Raw genomic sequence first — 19,845 nt, 5'->3', positions numbered from 1 at the left:
ACCATCACTATCCACTCATTTCTAAGATAACAGTTGGCAGAGAAAGAGAACATTAATTTGTCCTTGTTCTTGAGACTGGCAGGTGTCACTTTGCTCCAGGTGATGTGAGTGACAGATATTTTGCAGTTGATGAAATAAGAATGCAGACATTCAAGAGCACCTCTGGGATTTCACTGGTCATTTGTGGCCAGCGCAAGGGCAGAGCACACTGCTATGCTAACCATGAATTGCCTGCCGTTGCTATCAACCCTGGAATCAGCTGCAGTGTTATTTATTTCTCTCCCTCTGCCTCTCTCTCTTTTTCTCTCTCCCTCTCTCCCTCTCTTTCTCTTTCTCTGTCTCTCTCTCCCTCCCTCCCTCTCTTTCTCTCTCTCTTTCTCTCCCTCCCTTTCTCCCTCTCTCTCTCTCTCTCTCTCCCTCCCTCCCTCCCGCTCTTTCTGTCTCTCTCTGCCTTTCTCTGTGTCTCTTTTTGTCTCTGTCTGTCTATCTGTTTCTCTCTGTTTCTCTCTCTTACTAAAAAACTGCTGGAGATGTTAGATGATGGTGAATAAGACTGATTTAGGATCACTACTGTCAGTCTTCTAAGTATTGTAATCGCTTTCCTTCGACTGTATAATTTGATGGAAAATTATTTAATCCAAGAAAAAATGTTCAATGTTTATATAAATCTGATCACAACTTTCTATCCAAACTCTACTCAAAGAGATAATGTCAAAATCAGAGAGGAATGACATATTTATATACAAGGCATACGTGTGTTTGAATGATAAAATCACAAATTAACATTGTTTTTTTTACAGAGAAACATTACTTAATGTTCCACAAATATGTGTGATAGGAAAAAATACTGCAATGTGCAAGACTAGTCTATGTTAGTTGTAGGTTTATGTTCCATCCTTTATTCCTCTGTGTTGCCATTGCATTGGGAGAAGTGGCTGACTTATCTGTATTAAGAATATTAATATTTTTAATAATACATGTAATTTAAAAAGGAGGAAATAGACCGCTTGGGAAGGCATAGAAATACATTAATTCTTGTCTTTTTGTAAACTAATTTAGAGCAGAGATTATTAAAGGCTCTGAAAACCCAGGATAAGAGGTGGAATAGAAGGCAGAGAGAAATATTAATTTGTGTTTGTGTATATATGTACATGTTAATTTTACTGTTAAAACTTAATTAAATCTCAAACAAAGGACATTGGTCTTCAACCCATATACTGTATGATATGTTTTTTCTTTTTCTAAAAGAAGCTGTTGATGTGTTCAGAATCCATTTAATTGTTATATACACAAAAACATTCTGGTTTCTTCAATAATCCATTCATTGAAAACTGGGAGAAAGAGAACAAAAACAATTCCCACAGTATAAAACCAGAAAAACAAAAGAAGAGACATCTCCTTTTGGGAGATATCTATTTATAGTTTTACGCTAATCTTTGGTGTAGTATCTGTGTTTCTTAAGCAATGTTCAACATCATGTTAGTAAACATGGAAAGAATATGGAAAGAACTTTGAGCACTTATAAAAGAAAAACCTTAGAGGAGTAGAACAATTTAAGACATACAATCTAATGGGATGATCTGTCTAAAGTTCCCAAAGATTATGTCTATTAAAATGAATGAGACTGAAAAGTCCTCAGGCATTAGAATGTGATTCATCTTTTCTTTCTTGATGCCTGTTACTCAAATAATTTCCCATTGGAAGAGAAAAAAATATTGTTATGAAAACCTATATAATATTATGTGAATTGTTTACATTCAATAAAACAGAGGTGAAGTTGTTTGCGGAACAAAAAAATATTTTCATGCTGTTTATCCAAGGTGAGTTTCTCAGTATATTTATTGTATATGCCTTGCAGTAAATGCATCAGAACGTAAGTAAAAAAAGCCCCATGAGGCATTTTTAGAGCAATGTACAGTAAGAATTGTAACAATGATAGCTAATTGAAAGAATGATTCTCCTTTGCAATTCACTGATATTGGTCAGCCTTCTCTTCCTTCTTGCCAAAGGCAAACATAAAAACCCTTCTTTGGAAATGCCTTTCTATATGTTCACTTCTCACTTCTTCCTTTAATTAAATTGAAGTGTAGGTGATCACATACTATTATCAACGTAACTTTGTTTATAGCACTTAGCAATAGCACTACCACTTATACTTATATACTGCTTTATAGTGCTTTACAGTCCTCAGTCTGGGTCCTCATTTTACCAACCTTGGAAGGATGGAAGACTAAGTCAACTTTGAACCGGTCAAGATCGAATTGGCAGTAAGCAGTCGGCAGAGTCAGCCAACTAACTCTAACCACTACGCCACCAAGGTTTATTTATTTATTTATTTATTTATTTATTAATCGTATTTATATACCGCCCTATCTCCCGAAGGACTCAGGGCGGTTCACAGGCAAATAAAAACACATAAATACAAAGTAAAATAACAATTAAAAAACTTATTCTAAAAGGCCAAATGTTTAAAAATGTTAAAATGTTTAAAAACAATATAAAAAATAAAACCCATTTAAAACCCATAAATTTAAAATCTAATCCAGTCCTGCGCAGATGAATAAGTGTGTTTTAAGCTCGCGACGGAAGGTTCAGAGGTCCGGAAGTTGACGAAGTCCTGGGGGTAGTTCGTTCCAGAGGGTGGGAGCCCCCACAGAGAAGGCCCTTCCCCTGGGCGTCGCCAGATGACACTGCCTCGCTGACGGCACCCTGAGGAGTCCCTCTCTGTGAGAGCGCACGGGTCGGTGAGAGGTATTCGGTAGCAGTAGGCGGTCCCGTAAATAACCCGGCCCTATGCCATGGAGCGCTTTAAAGGTGGTTACCAAGACCTTGAAGCGCACCCGGAAGGCCACAGGTAGCCAGTGCAGTCTGCGCAGGATAGGTGTCATACGGGAGCCACGAGGGGCTCCCTCTATCACCCGCGCAGCCGCATTCTGGACTAACTGCAGCCTCCGGATGCCCTTCAAGGGGAGCCCCATGTAGAGAGCGTTGCTGAATTGTGTTTTGAATTGTGTTTCTTCAAATCTTTCCTAATGTAGATTATTTTTGCCTAATGGTACATCTAACAAATGCATAATGACCAGCCTATTTCTTTCTCTCTCCCCAAACCATTGAACTGGACATGTGTGTGTGCGTATCCAGAAAGAGCAGAGAATGCAGCTAAGATAAACAGAACAGTATCTCTGAAATAGATGTGTTTCCTGATGACACCAAATGAACTGAAACTCCCATAGAAATGAAACTGTCTCAGAGTAGTCCATATTTGATATAGCCTTACCTTGAGTTTATTACTTATCACATGTAAGTGTTACACATGAAACCAGAGTATCCTTGCAGTGACTTTGCAAGACTCCTGTAATTAATAGTGAGCCAAAGAGGGAGGATGAGTTGCGTCCTGGTGGAATTTCTTCCCCCAGGTCTGAATTTATGATCTGGAGTTGTTAACCAGATGACTATTTTTGTAGGGCCCTGGAAAAAAAGCTGCCCAATCCAAGACCCTGTTAATGCTGGGAATCTTGGGATGTGAGATGTCCACCATTTACCTTTCATTGTGGTAATCCATGAGATTTGGAAAGTTTCAGACCAGGAGTGGGTTCTACTTACCTTTATTACTGGTTCGCATTATGCCCACGCATGCGCAGAAGAGTTTTGATGACGTTTGGGTCAATGAGCGGAGCCGCCTGCCGGTTTTACTACCAGTTCTATAGAACCGGTCCAAACCGGGGGCAACCCACCACTGGTTCGGACCAAGGAGGCACTGATTCTCTTGGCTGGGGATACCCAGTGAATAATAATGAAACAGGAAGAGACAGCTTATACCATCACTTTTGAACATACATGGTGTGGATTTCTGTGAATCTTGTGAGAAGGAAAGAAACACAATTCATTGGTACTGATTGGATATGGGTACAAAGAGGAAGAGGAGGAGGAGGAGGAGGAGGAGGAGGAGGAATCCTCTTGTGCTTATTAACTATTATATACTGTGAGATGCCTGTATTACCAAGGAAAAGTTAGACTCTGGTTGTGCTATACATTTGAGACCCAGAATGCTGGCCAGTTTTCATGTTTGCAATTCAACATAATCAAAACAGCACCTTTTGATTTATGTCTATCATTAACACTTTCAACACACGCTTCATGTTGCCTTCTTCTCCCCCCTCCCCTATGTCGTTTTCTGCACTTCTATAACTTGTAAAGTCTTTATATCTCTCCCACCTTCTCCTCAGGTAACCACCCACGTGGCACAACTGCATGCGGTCTTGAATAAAAGGTCTAATTTTATTTGGACATCTTTCATTAACCATTTAAGCCAAGTCCTGTATGAAATAGGAAATGTGGAGCTGGGGCATATAAACATGACTTGCGGGCAGGTTTTTTTTTATATCTGAAGCAGGAGAATTTTCACTACAACGAAAATACCAATAGACAAAGGGAGGAAAAAAGTAGCCTGGCATAGATAAAACCATAGAATGACATTTATTGAAGTGGTGGGTTCTAAGCAGTTTCACCACCAGTTCGCATCATGCACGCGCTTTGCATGTGATCACCGCACGCACGGTCGTTTCGCTCTCACACGCACCAAACTTGCATTTCGCGCAAGCGCATTGAGTAAAAAAACAGCTGAGTAAAAAAAGAGCAATCCATTCTGTTGCACCTTACAGCTGAGCTAAAAACAAATGAATAAAGGTAGGTATAGTGCGGGGGTGGGTGGGAGGGCCCAGCTGACATTAGGAGCGAACCAGTTCGCTCTCATATCAAGATTTCTACTACCGGCTCTCCCGAACTGGGGAGAACCGGTAGCAACCCACCACTGATTTATTGGTATTTGTCTATCTAAGGATTTTGGGATCCCAGATGAATGTCATCAATGTCTTTATGACTTAATGCATTTCTTTGCAATGAACAAACAAAAATTATTGAATGTTTATTTCTTTTTTATTTATTTTATTTTTGTCAAGCATATATAAGATTACAGATAAAAGTGTAAACATTTCACCGTGAACTAAAAACATATTTATTTATTCAAGCGGGACTGGCATAATAGTTTTTACTATTTTAAATTGGGTTTTATTGTCTTAGGGTTTTAAAATTTTTAAATTTTAATGTCGGCCTTTTTTGCAATTTGCTTCATTTTAAATTTTGGTTTTAATTGTATATATATTGAGTTTTATCCTGGCTGTACACCGCCCTGAGTCCTTCGGGAGAAGGTCGGTATAAAAATTTAATAATAAATAAATAAATGATTATGAATACATGAAATGGATATGAATAAAAAGGAATATTAGGACTGGGACGGTAGGCACATTGGTGCGCTTATGCACGCCCCTTACAGACCTCTTAGGAATGGGATGAGGTCAACAGTAGACAGTTTAAGCTTAAAGTTTTGGGGGTTTGGGGAAGAAACTACAGAGTCAGTAGGTGCATTCCAGGCATTGACTATTCTGTTACTGAAGTCATATTTTCTGCAATCGAGTTTGGAGTGGTTAACCTTAAGCTTGCATCTATTGTGTGCTAGTCTGTTGTTGTGGCTGAAGCTGAAGTAGTCATTGACAGGTAGGACGTTGTAGCAGATAATTTTATGTACTACGATTAGGTCAGATGTTCTTTTGTTTGTTTTCATCTGCTCATTGCATTGTTTTCCTCTTTATATATGAGTGATGACCTAGCTTACAACTGCCCCAACTTATGACCATAATTGGGAGGTTGAACTATGATTTTAAGTCGAGGACTACCTATAGGCTTTTTCGGAACAATGTCCATGGGCGGGGGGCTGGGAGAGGAGCACAAATTGATGTTTCTCTTCGTTTGGCTGCTCTTTTAAGTCTGTTCTAGTTCTTTTTCTATAGCGAACGTTACATTTTTTTTTTCCTGTGGAATTTTTACTAGCTCTGAAATGATTAAACTTACAGAGGTCTGTTTATAAAAAGGGGAAAAAAAGGGGGAAAAAAGAGGGGCAACCCTTTGCTGCTGCCACTGCTTTGGATTATGGTTTCATAATGTGAATAGTTTATGTTAAAAGACCTGTGGCTCCATGTGAGCCTCTCCAGCTAAAGAGTCCTTTTGTGGAATTAACAGCTGGAAATGGAGCACCAAACTGAGTTAAAAGAAGTCTTGGGTTTTATTTTGCTTTTGTCCTTTGGAGGGTGAAGCACTTCCTTGCAGGCCCAGTCTGAATTGTTATTAAGCTCATGAAATGGGGGTAGGGGGGGATGGAATCTTCCAGGGCTGTCAAAGGCTGAGCAATCATGTCTCCCCAAATTCTGGAGGGGACAATTTGTTTCACCTCTTGCAGAAGACAGAGCATGAAAGTGCAGTGGGTAGTTTAAGACCAAGTAAATGTTCTCTTTTGTGAATAATTCAGATCTTGAGTCTCTAGGCCAGGAATGGGCAGGAGTAGGCAGGCTCGTGCCCTGCAGATCGATTGGATAGCAACATAAGATAATATCTCACTATTAGCCAGGATGGCTGTGGCTTATGTGATATAGCGATAGCAATAGCACTTAGACTTATGTACCACTTCACAGTGCCTTTACAGCCCTCTCTAAGTGGTTTACAGAGTCAGCACATTGCCCCCAACAATCTGGGTCCTCATTTTACCCACCTTGGAAGGATGGAAGGCTGAGTCAACCTTGAACCTGGTGAGATTCGAACTGCCAAATTGCCTATGTAGCCCGGCACATCTGGAAAGTGCAAAATTGTGCTTGCATCTGATAATTTAGCATATCATGCATTAGCGTTCATTAGGCCCTGCAAAGCAATACTAAACAGTAAAGCCTTTTTAATGGAGAAACGGGGAAAAGAGATGTCCATTAAAAGTGAATATCCATAAATCATTGCATGGGAATTTTTGAGCCTGCCCAGAATATCTTTTGAGTATTTGCTTTTGGGGTGTGTGGGTGTGGAATTGGACTGAAGCCACGGTGTTGAAATAGGGAGGGTTAACCTTTCCCCACATCACAATTTAAGCTTTAAAGTGGAATGTATAATTTATGGCCAGGGGTCTCCCAAAACTTTATCTTCTAGCATCCTTTCAGAAGTTTTCCACTCCATAAAAATGAAGACGGTGGCCACAACCTCATGAATGACCAAAGCCCTCCCTCCTTTTGTACATAGTGTTGTCCCACAATTTTACATAAAAGAGGGAGAGTTTTGGTTGCTGACTTTTTTGAACCCTCTGAAGATGTCTCTGCCCTGAAATACATAGCAACAGCACTTAGACTTATATACCGCTTCACAGTGCTTTTACAGCCCTCTCTAAGCAGTTTACAGAGGCAGCATATTGCCCGCCCCCCCAGAATCTGGGTCCTCATTTTACCCACCTCGGAAGGATGGAAGGTTGAGTCAACCTTGACTCATACTGAGGTGTGCAAGTTATTTTAAATAAAACATACATAGGTAGTCCTCTACTTGCAACGGTTTGTTTAGTGACCTTTCAAAGTTACAACAGCACTGAACTATGACCATTGTTCACCCTTGTGACTCTTGCAGCATCCCCCATGGTCATGTGATCAAAGTTCAGATGCTTGGCAACTGACTCATATTTTATGATTGTTGCAGTGTCCCGGGGAGGTGGTGGTCATGTGATCACTTTTTGCATCCAAGCGAATTCAATGGGGAAGCTAAATTCACTTATCAACCGTGTTACTAACTTAACAATCGCAGTGATTCCCTTAACAAGTGTGGCAAGGAAGGTTGCAAAATGGGGGAGGGGGGGAATTCACTTAATAAATGCCTTGCTTAGCAACAAAACTTTGAGCTGGTCACAAGTCGAGGGCTGCCTGCAAAGACATACATTGATGGACCTCTATACTGCACCAATCAAAAAGAGGGCTGTGAAAATATTTACAGATTCCCCACATCCTGGACATAAACTGTTTCAACTCCTATCCTCAAAATGACACTATAGACCAGAACAACTAGACACAAAAACAGTTTTTCCCCGAAGGCCATCACTCTGCTAAACAAATAATCCCCTCAACACTGTCAAACTATTTACTAAATCTGCACTACTATTAATCTTCTCATCGTTCCCATCACCCATCTCCTTCCACTTATGACTGTAACTTTGTTGCTTGTATCCTTACGATTTATACTGATATTGTTTCCTGATTGCTTATTTGTAGCCTATGACTATCATTAAGTGTTGTAAGTGTTGTACCTCGATGAAAGTATCTTTTCTTTTATGTACACTGAGAGCATATGCACCAAGACAAATCCCTTGTATGTCCAATCACACTTGGCCAATAAAAAAATTCTATTCTATTCTATTCTATGTACTATAAACCAAGACATGCTTCCACAGGCATAGCTATTCTCAAGTCTATATTTCCAGCATCTTAGAAATACTTGCATCGGTTTGCTGTTCTGTTCTCTTTCTGTTTAAAAAAAACAACAACACACACACACACACACACACACAAGGAGATTCCTTATGATCCAGGTGCAGCCGTTAATAGGCTCTGCCTCTCCAGTGACATGAGACTGAATTGTCCAGTGCCTCTTTATATGAACGGGGCTGATCGGTTTTGGCCTCCTTTTCATTACTTGTCTCATTCCCCTTCCACCACAATGCCACTTTCCTAGGATTTTCCTAGCATTTCCATCATTATCTAACTGCCAGCTGTCTTCAGCGCTTCGGCGGCTTTAAGCTCATTATTTTCTCTCTCTAGTCAATGGAAGAGGGATCCTTCAGCAACATACAGTAAGTCAACGTGAAGGTGTGTGTGTGTGTGTGTGTGTGTGTGTGTGTGTGTGTGTGTGTGTCTCCACCTGCCTTCTCCAGCAAGCAATCTTCCTACCCCCGCTGCAGTATCTAATAAGCAGCAAATATGCACGGACCTAAAACCAACAAGTTTTATTCGAGTTAAAATCATAAAGTAACTCCTGACATGAATGCGTGCCTGGTGTCTCCAAGGTTTTTCCGTGAAGGTAGCTGGCGCCGGCCTTTGATTGCAGAGCGAAGGCTGAGACACAAAAGGCTGGTTTGGGGTGAAGCATTTCTTTTGTCTTCCCATTTATTTTTTTTCCCCCACGTGCAGCTTAATCAACAGTGAAATGGGACTGAGGAAAGGAGAGTTCAAGAGACTGACTTGTGCAATCTCTACTTTTTTTTTTTATTATTTCCGGTCTGTTGGTTGAACTTCAGCACGTTGGGACAAGACTCCCGATTCTGAAAAATGGCAGATATTGTGGATTTACAGCAGAAAAAAAAAATCTGTTTGGCTGGAAGGCTTATTATACTGCTTGACAGTGGCTGATTTTATTATTTATTTTATTAAATAATAAATTTGTTATCCCGCCTTTGATTATTTTTACAAATAGCTCAAGGTGGGGAACATATCTGACACAACTGCCTCCTCCTATTTTCCCCACAACAACAATCCTGCGAGGTGGGTTAAGCTGAGAAAGAATGACTAGCCAAAAGTCATCCTGCTAAAGCTAAAGTGGGACTTGAACTCATAGCCTCCTAACTTTCTAGCCGGGGGCCTTAACTATTAGCCAAAACTGGCTCTCCTAATATGAAAAGGATGGTTTTGCCTATTCTAATTTGCTCTATACTAATATGACCTATACAGATCTTCCTGGGCTTGATGTTGGCGAAATGGTACAACAAACAGAGGCATCATTTCTCATTTCAGGAAAAAGGAAGGAAACAAACTTGTGTCAATAGGGCATCATTCTTAGGAAGATTTAAATAGCTATCTATGACAACTATAGACTTACTGGAGTCTGTATTTCAGAAGGATGAGAAGGAATGTGTTCCAACTCAGGGGATAGGATTACTTTTTAGTACTTTATATTATTTTAGTGCCAGGTGATTTTAGTTACTGGCAAATGTGAAACAGCCATTTTTTTTTCACCAAAGGCATTTTTATAATGCAGCCCTGTTCAAAAATCATGATAGTTCTCCAGCAAACTAGGTTATTGAAGAGTCACCTGCAGGGATTGAGAAGAGACTTCTTAGCCAGGCATATTATACTTTCCTTGGGTCAAACCAAGAAACACACTTCCTCCTCCTATTTTCCCCACAACAATCACCCTGTGAGGTAGGGTTGGGCTGAGAGAGAGAGAGAGAGCCCAAAGTCATTCAGCTGACTTTCATAACTAAAGTAGGACTTGAACTCATAGCCTCCAGCTTTCTAGCAGGAGTATCTTAACTACTAGACCAAACTGGCTCTCCTAATATGAAACGGAGTTATAATTCTCAAAATAAGATGAGACTTCAGGGTTTGAGATTGAAACAACTGATGAAGTGTTGTATGTATGTCGATATGTACTTTTGAGAACCACTCCTGAATAACCCCAATACACAAACTCCATTTTGTCTGGTAGAACATAATAAATATGTCCTTAGAGAGATTAGCTTTGCTTTCAACAGTCCTACTAACAGAATGGTGGGTGATGACAGGGCTATCTCAATTGCTTTTTGTCAGCTTTTGTGATGGCATGTAGTGAAGAGGTGGGTGCCCAGGAGGGAGAGGGTAAATTCCAGAGGAATAAGAGGCAACTCAGCCTAGATAGCATGTGTGAAAGAAAGAGAATGAAGAGCGTTCCTCCCTCAGACAGTAGTTCCCAGAGTAAATTGTAGATGCAAATAGTAGACACCCCAGGCTAGCCAGATTTTTGTCTATAGGTATGGAATAATATAGAACTCATCTTGGAAGACTTGGCACATGTCATTCTTTGTTTTGCACCTGACAGTTTTAAAGGTGCAAAGTTAAAGCTGGAGGAGATAGGATAGCAGGTAGAAGAATGGCTCCTAGGCCTGGCAAGACAGGTGCTTGTTCTGGAAAATGCTTTCAGTCAGACTAATCGACACTGGCTATTCTCAAGCAAGAGAAAAGGATTCAGTGACTAAAGTGGCTAAGGCTGACACTGATTGGAAAGAATGGGGCATTTTCAAAACTGATGGCAAATCTATTGGCTGTTGGGATTTCATGTGTTGTGGCTGTGTCAGTGAAACCAAATTAAGAAGACTGGAATCCATCTTGAATGTTGTACTATTTTGGTACCACTGGCGATGCGTGTATTCAGAGGAATGCTTTCCTTCAGGGGAAATTTTGGGGAAGCAGCTTCATGAAGAAATTTCAGACCCAGGCGTGCAGTGGACTTCCCTGGAGAAAATGGGCTTTTGTCCAAAGAAGCCTTTGTCCAATTAAAGAAAGCCCTAGAAAAACTACTTTGCATTAGCTGAAACACCTTAGGGAAGTAAAATATGCCAGCTGGAACCTTTGTCAAGTTTGATAATGTACACCACTCAAATGCCTCTGGGAGATGGGTGGCTTAAAAATGTAATAATAAATAAATAAATATACCATCCCTGGAGTAGCTGGCAAGAGTTTCCTGAGGTGAACTGCCCTCCCTACTACTTGCTTAGCTCTAGTCTTCACTACTGTTGTAATGATGTTGTAGAACCAGAAACCTCTTCTTTAACTCCATAGCAATAAAAATCCTATTTACTGAAGTGGAGCAGGAGGAGACCCACGGTGACGGCTCCCTCCCTCCCATCCCGTGGCCTTGCTACCTCAGCAGGCCGTGTGACTGAAGATAAACATAGAAGTTTCACAGCTTGCTCCAGCACTTTGCCCAGAATAAAGAAACATCCTGTCATCTTGAGCAAGTCTTCTGTCCTGTCAGTGTAAATGTAATTGAAGCAACGACAGCATTTTTCGACAATCCCCTTAATAGATAACAGCTCGGGCTTTTAATAAATGTGAACAAATGCTCTTTGGTTATTAAAGGCAGAGAAATGATTGAACTTATGACAACTAGTTAAGCTTGATGATTAAAGAAGGTGAATAAAAGACAAAAGTTTACATCCCATAAGTTGTACACCCCTGGAGCTTCAGAGGGCATGAAATTGTTCCCTGTGGAAATTGAGAAGTAATATCTCCCCTTGGGGTTAAATGCTGCAAGTCTAGCCAGAAACATTTATGAATGATTTCCACTTATCTCCGATACATCAAGAATAAAGATAGTTGCTATATGGAAGATGGGTTGGTTGCCTATTCGCTTATGTTAGCACATCTTCTCCCCCCTCCCCTGCCCCCATTATCTTTCAGGAAAGGGGTAAAGGCCAGTTATTTCATTCAAAGGTAATGCTTAAAAAGATGCATCAGGCGCCTTTTAACATATGCTCTGATCTTCAACTCACACTCATTACTGGGGAGTTGGAAGAAAAGCACTACAGTAAGTCTTTTGAGAGAATGATGAGCTTTTCGCTTGCATTTCAACCCACAGAAAATAGCACTAGAGATGGAGATAAAAAAAGGAAGGCACATATTAGAGTAATCATTAGTCAGAAATGAAAGAATTAAGGGCCTAAAATAGAAGTGATTCCATTTACACACATGATGGGATGCTCCCTTGGAGCTAATGGAAGTTAGGCCTTTTTTAAAAAAAAACACAACAGAAACAACTGTGTTTTTTTTTAAAAGGTTGTATTTTGAAACAACATAAATTCCAATGCTACTCATTTTACGGAAAGATTCTTAAAATTGTGCTCTATCAGTTGCTCTTCTACTCTGTGAGTAGGAATAAGCTGATGAGTAGGAATAAATTTTTCAGCTCTGGCATCTTTCATGAGAGTTTGTCAAATTAAATTAGCAGGTAGGTACCTCAAGTTCTCATATGACTGCAGTTTTATGATCCAAAGCTTTGGCAGGAAACAAGAAGTTGCCTAAACCAAGACTGTTGATTAACAAGCCACCATCTTGGCCAGGCCCCTCATTTCCATCTACTTGTCCGACCTACACATCAGCAGACTCTTACCAGCCTCTCATCAAACATCCCACATTGTATAGATGCCTTCTTCTATCTATTTTATGCTCCAGGAAGCCCTCACTGTGAGTCTGACTGTTAATTAACAAGCCACCATCTTGGTCAGGTCCAGTGGTGGGATTCAAATAATTTAACAACCAGTTCTCTGCCCTAATGACCAGATGGGTAGGTGTGGCTCAGTGGTCATGTGACCACGTGGGCATGGCCAATTCAATGTCACTCACATTGTAACGCCTTAGTTGTTATAATGTAATAAGGGCTAACCAGAGAGGCAGTTTCTGTAAGCAGGGCAATAAAGATTAGGCTAGAAATAACACCAGAATGTTTCCTTCCTGCCTTCCTTACAGGATTAGCCCTGTAAAGTGGAAAAAAAACAAAATAAGATTTCTTCCAACAACCGGTTCTCCGTACTGCTTAGAAAGTTAACAACCGGTTCCCCTGACTAGGTGCAAACTGGCTGAATCCCAATGGTCAGGTCCCTCTGAAGACAGATAGTCTTCAGGAAATGTTGGATAAGTCTTGAGTGTCCCAAAGATCAGTGTCCCAAAGAATGTCTCTTTTCCCTGGCAGCTTGGAAAAAGGGAAAGAAAATGAGAAATAATAAACAATTTGATTATAAATCTCTTTGGGCCTGAATAATTTGACCAATCAGCATAAAATGGGACTTCTTAATTATCCCTTTTAATGCCATTTTAACATGCTTCAAAGTATTCACATAGATAATAGCAGAATTTCAGACAGCTATACTTTCAACAGGTCTATTCTATTCAAGACTTAGATTGGGGATCTGAATCTATCATCAGCTCCACCTCCTCCCACCCCCAGTCCCAAATTTAATTTGAAAGGTTATATCCCAGGGATCCTGCTAAATTGAGGTGCCTGAAAAAAGGAACTAGAGATGAGAAATGAAGAAAAAAGCATGATGTTTCCATAGGGTTTTCTGTTCCCAAAAGCTTCCTGAATCTTTAAATCCATCACAAATCTACCCATCAGAGTGTGGTAGAACCTTCAGAGGGATTATTACAGAAAACCTGTAAATCAGAGGGAACCCAATGGCTCACCATAGTCCTGTTAGCATCTGTTATTTTCCATTATAGAAGTAGGCAAGTAGCTTCTGTCAGACTCACAGCAAGAGCCGTCTGGAGCATAAAATGCATAGATGTTTGATGAAAGGCTGGTCAGAGCCTGCTGGTGCACTGTAAGGATAAATAGATGGAAAGGACAGGCCTGATCAAGATGGTGGCTTGTGATCTTGTGGCCTTGGTGGTACACACAGTAATACAGCTGGACATTGTTGATAAATCTTCTGGTTCTGGACTCCTGGTCATTTATAAAGGGGTCATAGCTACCCTGTTTTACTGGGTCTAGGACAACTTTCTGTAGCCACCTTGCCATGGCCAACTCACTGTAGGATAACTCGCCATGGCCAGCTTGCCAAGAGTTACACTAATATCGAAAAAATGGTGGAATATATTCATTAAAGAAAGGATGCCAAAGGAGGGACAAAATGAAATGCAAATGACAGAAATGAATTTTTTTTTATAAATTAGTTTAAATAATTAAATTTAATTGTTGAATTGTCCCGCGGCAAAATTGGCCATGGCGAGTTTTCCCATGGCAAATTGGCCATAGCCAGCTAGCTGCATTAAGTTGTCCCATTTCTGTTTTACCTATATGTTTGCATCGTCTGGTGGTCAGTGGGAATGATGCAATGTCAATCTTCTCAGATACAAAGCACTGCTGTGACTTGGAAGAAGTCAACCCAAAAGACTTGCCTCATCTTTCAAAGTGGATGAGACACCTGGAGGTTGGAAAGGTCCACACTGGAGCAGAGAAACAATTGTGGGCAGGTATTCCATAGCACATACAGATGGGGAGAAGAAGAATATGGGTCAGTGGTGAAATCCAATTTTTTTTACTACCGGTTCTGTGGGCATGGCTTGGTGGGTATGATGTGGCTTGGTGGGCGTGGCTTGGTGAGTGTGGCAGGGGAAGGATACTGCAAAATCCCCATTCCCACCCCACCATGGGGCCAGCCAGAGGTGGTATTTGCCGGTTCTCCGAACTACTCCAAATTTCCGCTACTGGTTCTCCAGAACTTGTCAGAACCTGCTGGATTTCACCCCTGATATGGGCCCTGCTAGAAAAAAAAAGGATGGGGGACAGATAATGTTTGTGTTTGAAGCCTACTACAGAGGCAGTCATCAACAGAGATATATCACCAATGTCCATCGTGTTTCAGAGCATCTCAGTGATTTCTTGTCGATATTAAACTCAGTAGAGGAGTTGGAGGTGGACTTGGTTGTTTCCGAGGTATCCACTATGGGATGGGGGATGGGTTGCAAAGGCACAGATTCAGAAGAAACTAAAACTTGTGTTCCAATGTCTTGCTTCATAGATGAAAACATTTAGAACTTGCTCTTCAAGATAACAGAGAAAGAATTTTAAAGGACAGCAAACAAGAACTGAAACCTCCTGTATACCAGGCCACGAGAGAATCTCAGCTGGAGAATGCTTCAGTACAAGATGTTGAGAAGAGTAAAGTATATTCAAAATGCCTCCTGCATTGAATGAACAGGAACCAACTGATGATGTATTAACTGAGGGTATGATTATTGATGGATCTGAACCCTATAAATACCTCTTTCCTGATTTAACATATGATATCTCACATCCTGAACAATTCATCGTAGTTCGAGAAACAAATATTAAACCCAGTGTAAAAAACTGAACCACCAAAGAAAATCCTCTTGGTTGAAGGAGAAATGCAAAAGGATGGGGGAAGAGAAGAGGTAAATAAAATTCACCCCCGCCCCCAGTGGTGGGATTCAGCCAGTTCGCACCTATTCGGGAAAACCGGTTGTTAACTTTCCAAGCAATTGTTGGAAAAAATCTCCTTTTGTTTTTTTCCACTTTCCAGGGCTAATCCTGTAAGGAAGGCAGGAAGGAAACATTCTGGTGTTGTTTCGAGCCTAATCTTTATTACCCTGCTTACAGAAACTACCTCTCTGGTTAACCCTTATTACATTGTGATAGCTAACGCGAAGCGCCCATCGATGTGAGTGACATTGAGTTGGCCATGCCCACAAAGTCACATGACCACCGAGCCACACCTACCCAGCTGGGCATTAGGGCAGAGAACTGATTGTTAAATTATTTGAATCCCACCTCTGCCTGCCCCCATAATCTTCACAAATAGAACACCTCCAGAGATTTTTTTAAAAAGGCTCCTCTAATGAATAATAACAGCAGCTCAATAGTAATATTACATACTTTCATTTAATTTCTTTGTGTTATGTAAAGTGAAGCTCTTTTACATAACGCAAGATGCTTTTACTTTTGCAAAGCGAAGTTCTCTGTCTTGATTTTTATTTCCTTGGACAGATGGCTTCTCCCTGTCGATGGAGAGACAATACTGTGCGGTGGCTTTGGATTTGTTTTTATTGTTAGATTACTAGCTGGTGGGATTTGTCCAGGATTTTGCTGTACTTAGGCTTTAATAGACTGGGATTCGGTTTATTGCTATATTACTTTATTAGTTATTAGTCAACGGGGCTGAAAGGACATTTGTGATTTGTCTCAATACAGCATCATTTTCTTGCAGCAAGAAAACCAGCAAGTGAATATTAAGTTGGAAATAAATAAATAAATAATTTTATAGAAGATGGCAGCCAAACAATTAAAGTCTACTGTAACAAAGAGCTCTGGAACTTTATCAGCTGGTGCCTCTCCAGCTCATACAGCAGAGACTAGAACATTGAATTTAGAGGCGTTACAAGAGAACTTAAAAGGCTTTATAGAAGAAAAATTTAAAGTAATAACTGATGAGATGTCTGAAATGAAAGAGCAGATATCAGAAATTCAAGTGGGAAATAAAGAAGTTAAAGAAGGATTTGTAATGGCAGTACGAAGTTTGGCAACAAATGTGATTTTATTAGAAGAGGAGGTTGAAGAAATTAAGCAACATAATTTAAAATTAGAAAATAAAATGGATGAATTTCAAAGTAAAATGGAAAAAACAGAGGATGAAATAGTTTTGATACAATATAGAAATATGGAATTTGCTCTAAGAATCCGAGGTTTGAAAGAAAATAAGAAGAGAATTTAAGGAAATTTTTCTGAAGTATTTGCTGAGATATTAGCAGCTCGTCCAGCAGATGTGGCTTATCAAATTGATAAAATATATCGTGTGAATTCTTGGATAGCAAGGCAAAAAACGTTGCCAAGGGATGTTGTTATTTATTTTACAAACAGAACAGTGAGAAATCAGATTTTGCAAGCCTCATATAAGGGGGAGAAGATTCAGAATGCTGGTCAAGATATTTTAATATTAAAGGAAATTCCACCAAAAATGTTAAGGGCTAGGAAGGAATTTGCCTTCCTGGTGAATGAACTTAAAAAACGTCAGATTGAATATAGATGGAATATTCCAACTGGGATAATAGTATATTATGCAGGGAAAGTACATAGTCTCAATACAGTTGGAAAAGCAAGAGAATTTTATGTTGAGGCATTAAAAGTTGGAATTCTTCCTCCATTGGAAGCTAGAAGAAGGGAGACTGAAGTGAAGAAAAGAGAAGTGAAGCAGGTACAAGAACAGATTGTGATGGAAGAAGATTTATTACAAGTGTTGGAAATACCTACGACGGGTTCAGACTCAAAAGAACAAAGGCTGACAAGAGCTGCTGCTAAACGCAAGGAACAAGAGATGAAGGCACAACAACAACTGGCAACTACTACAACGGAAACAGTGGGAGGAGCAAGGCCTAAAGCAAAATGTGATCTGCTGGTGTTCCAAAAGTTTCCTTTGGCCGATAATGGCAATTAAACTATTATCTTGGAATGTTAATGGTTTGAATTCACCGCAGAAGAGAAGGAAAGTATTTCATTATTTGAAACAATTTAAAATGACATTACCTGTTTACAAGAAACACATATTAGATCTTTAGACCAGAAATATTTGATAAATTCAAAACTGGGAGTACATTTTGTTGCCTCCTCTTTGGAAAAAAAATGGTTTAGTTATATATATAAAAAGGATATATCAGCAAAATTAATTGAGGTGGATAAGCAAGGAAGATACATTGCTATTGAACTTTTGTTGGAGGAAAGAAGACATTATTAATAGGAGTTTATGCTCCGAATCAACAACAAGAAAATTTTTCAAGTTTTACATAAAAGAATAGTATTTTGGGATTATAAATCATATATATTAATGGGTGATTGGAATGGTGTGTTGGATACTCAAAAGATAAAAAAGTTTAAGGAAGATATCAAGAGGAAATTACCAAAGGCTTTTTGAAATGATGGAGGACTTGGAATTAAGAGATATTTGGAAGAACATAATACAGAAGAGAGGATTTTACCTTCTTTTCTGACAGGCATCAATCATTTTCAAGGATTGATTTTATTTTGATTTCTAATGATTTGTATTCTAGAGTGAAGAAGACTAAGATTTGTTCAAGAACTCTATCTGATCATAGTCCGGTTTGGATTGAATTTGATCGGGAAAAGGAGGCTAGGAGATCATGGAGGTTGAATGAGAATTTGTTTAAATATGGACAAAATGTAAATGAATGTAAAAAGCAAATGAAGAATTTTTATTATGAATATGAAAAAGAAACATCTATAGAGATGATTTGGGACTAGTAAGGCTTATATGAGAGGAAATCTTATACAAATGAATATTAAATACAAAATAAATTGCAGAAAAGAAAAAGGAATTGGAAGAAGAAATTAAAAAGAAAGAACAGTTATTGATAAATAGCCCAGGAAATAGTAAAATAAAAGAATCAATAAATATATTAAGAGGTCAGTTTAACATGTTGATGGCAGATCAAGTAGCAATTAATTTACAATATGTAAAACATAATACGTTTAATAATGCCAATAAGCCAGGAAGATGGCTTGCCTATTTAATAAGGAAAAAACAGAAATCACGAATGATTGATAAAATAGAATATAGGGGTAAGGAAGTTTATCAAAAGAACTTGATTAAAAAAGCATTTTTAGAGTATTATAGTAAGTTATATACTAGGGATATGATTGATGATACAGAGATAGAAAGATATTTACAACAACAAAATATTTGTGAGCTTACAGAAAATCAAAGAGAAGAACTGAATCAATTAATTACTTCAGAGGAAATTTTGTTAGCAATTAAGCAACTTAAAATTGGTAAAGCACCAGGTACAGATGGTTTAACAGCTGTTTATTATAAAAATTTACAAAATGAGATGGTTGAACCACTTAAAGAGTTATTTAATAAAATTCAAATGGGAGGGGATGTTCCCCCTTCATGGAGGACAGCCTTTATTTCGTTAATACCGAAGGAAGATCGAGATGGTATTAAAGCAGAGAATTATAGGCCTATATCACTTTTAAATACTGATTATAAGATATTTGCCAAGATACTTGCTAATAGATTAATGCCAGTGATGAATCAAATAATTCATAATGATCAGTCAGGATTTATTAAGGGTAGGCAGATGAGATATAATGTGAGGTAAATTGTAAATTTACTTGAATATTTGCAAAGAAACAACCAAATCTCAGCGGCTTTTTTTTTTGGATGCTGAAAAAGCTTTTGATAGATTGGATTGGCAGTTTTGTTTAAAGTAATAGAAAAATGCAATTTGGGATTATTTTATCCATGCAATTAAAGCAATATATCAGAAGCAAACAGCACAAATAATAGTAAATGGTGGGTTAACAGAAACTTTTAAAATTGGGAAAGGGACGAGACAGGGATGTCCCTGTCTCCATTACTTTTATTTTAACTTTAGAAATTCTTCTGAATAAAATACGTGGTTCCGATCGAATAAAGGGAATTAGAGTTAAACATCAAGATTACAGATTAAGAGCTTTTGCAGATGACTTGGTTGTTACTGTATCTCAACCAATATACTCAGCTACTGGTTTAAAAGATATAATTGGTCAGTATGGTAAAGTATCTGGATTTAAGGTGAATCAGCACAAGACAAAGATGATAATTAAAAATACGAAAATACAACAAAAAGAAGAGTTAGAAAGAACTACAGGTTTTGAAATCGTTAAAAAGGTTAA

Source organism: Ahaetulla prasina, chromosome 1, assembly GCF_028640845.1.
Source record: "Ahaetulla prasina isolate Xishuangbanna chromosome 1, ASM2864084v1, whole genome shotgun sequence".
NCBI classification, from domain to species: domain Eukaryota; kingdom Metazoa; phylum Chordata; class Lepidosauria; order Squamata; family Colubridae; genus Ahaetulla; species Ahaetulla prasina.
The sequence above is the reverse complement of the archived record's forward strand: the minus strand, read 5'-3'. Positions refer to the sequence as shown.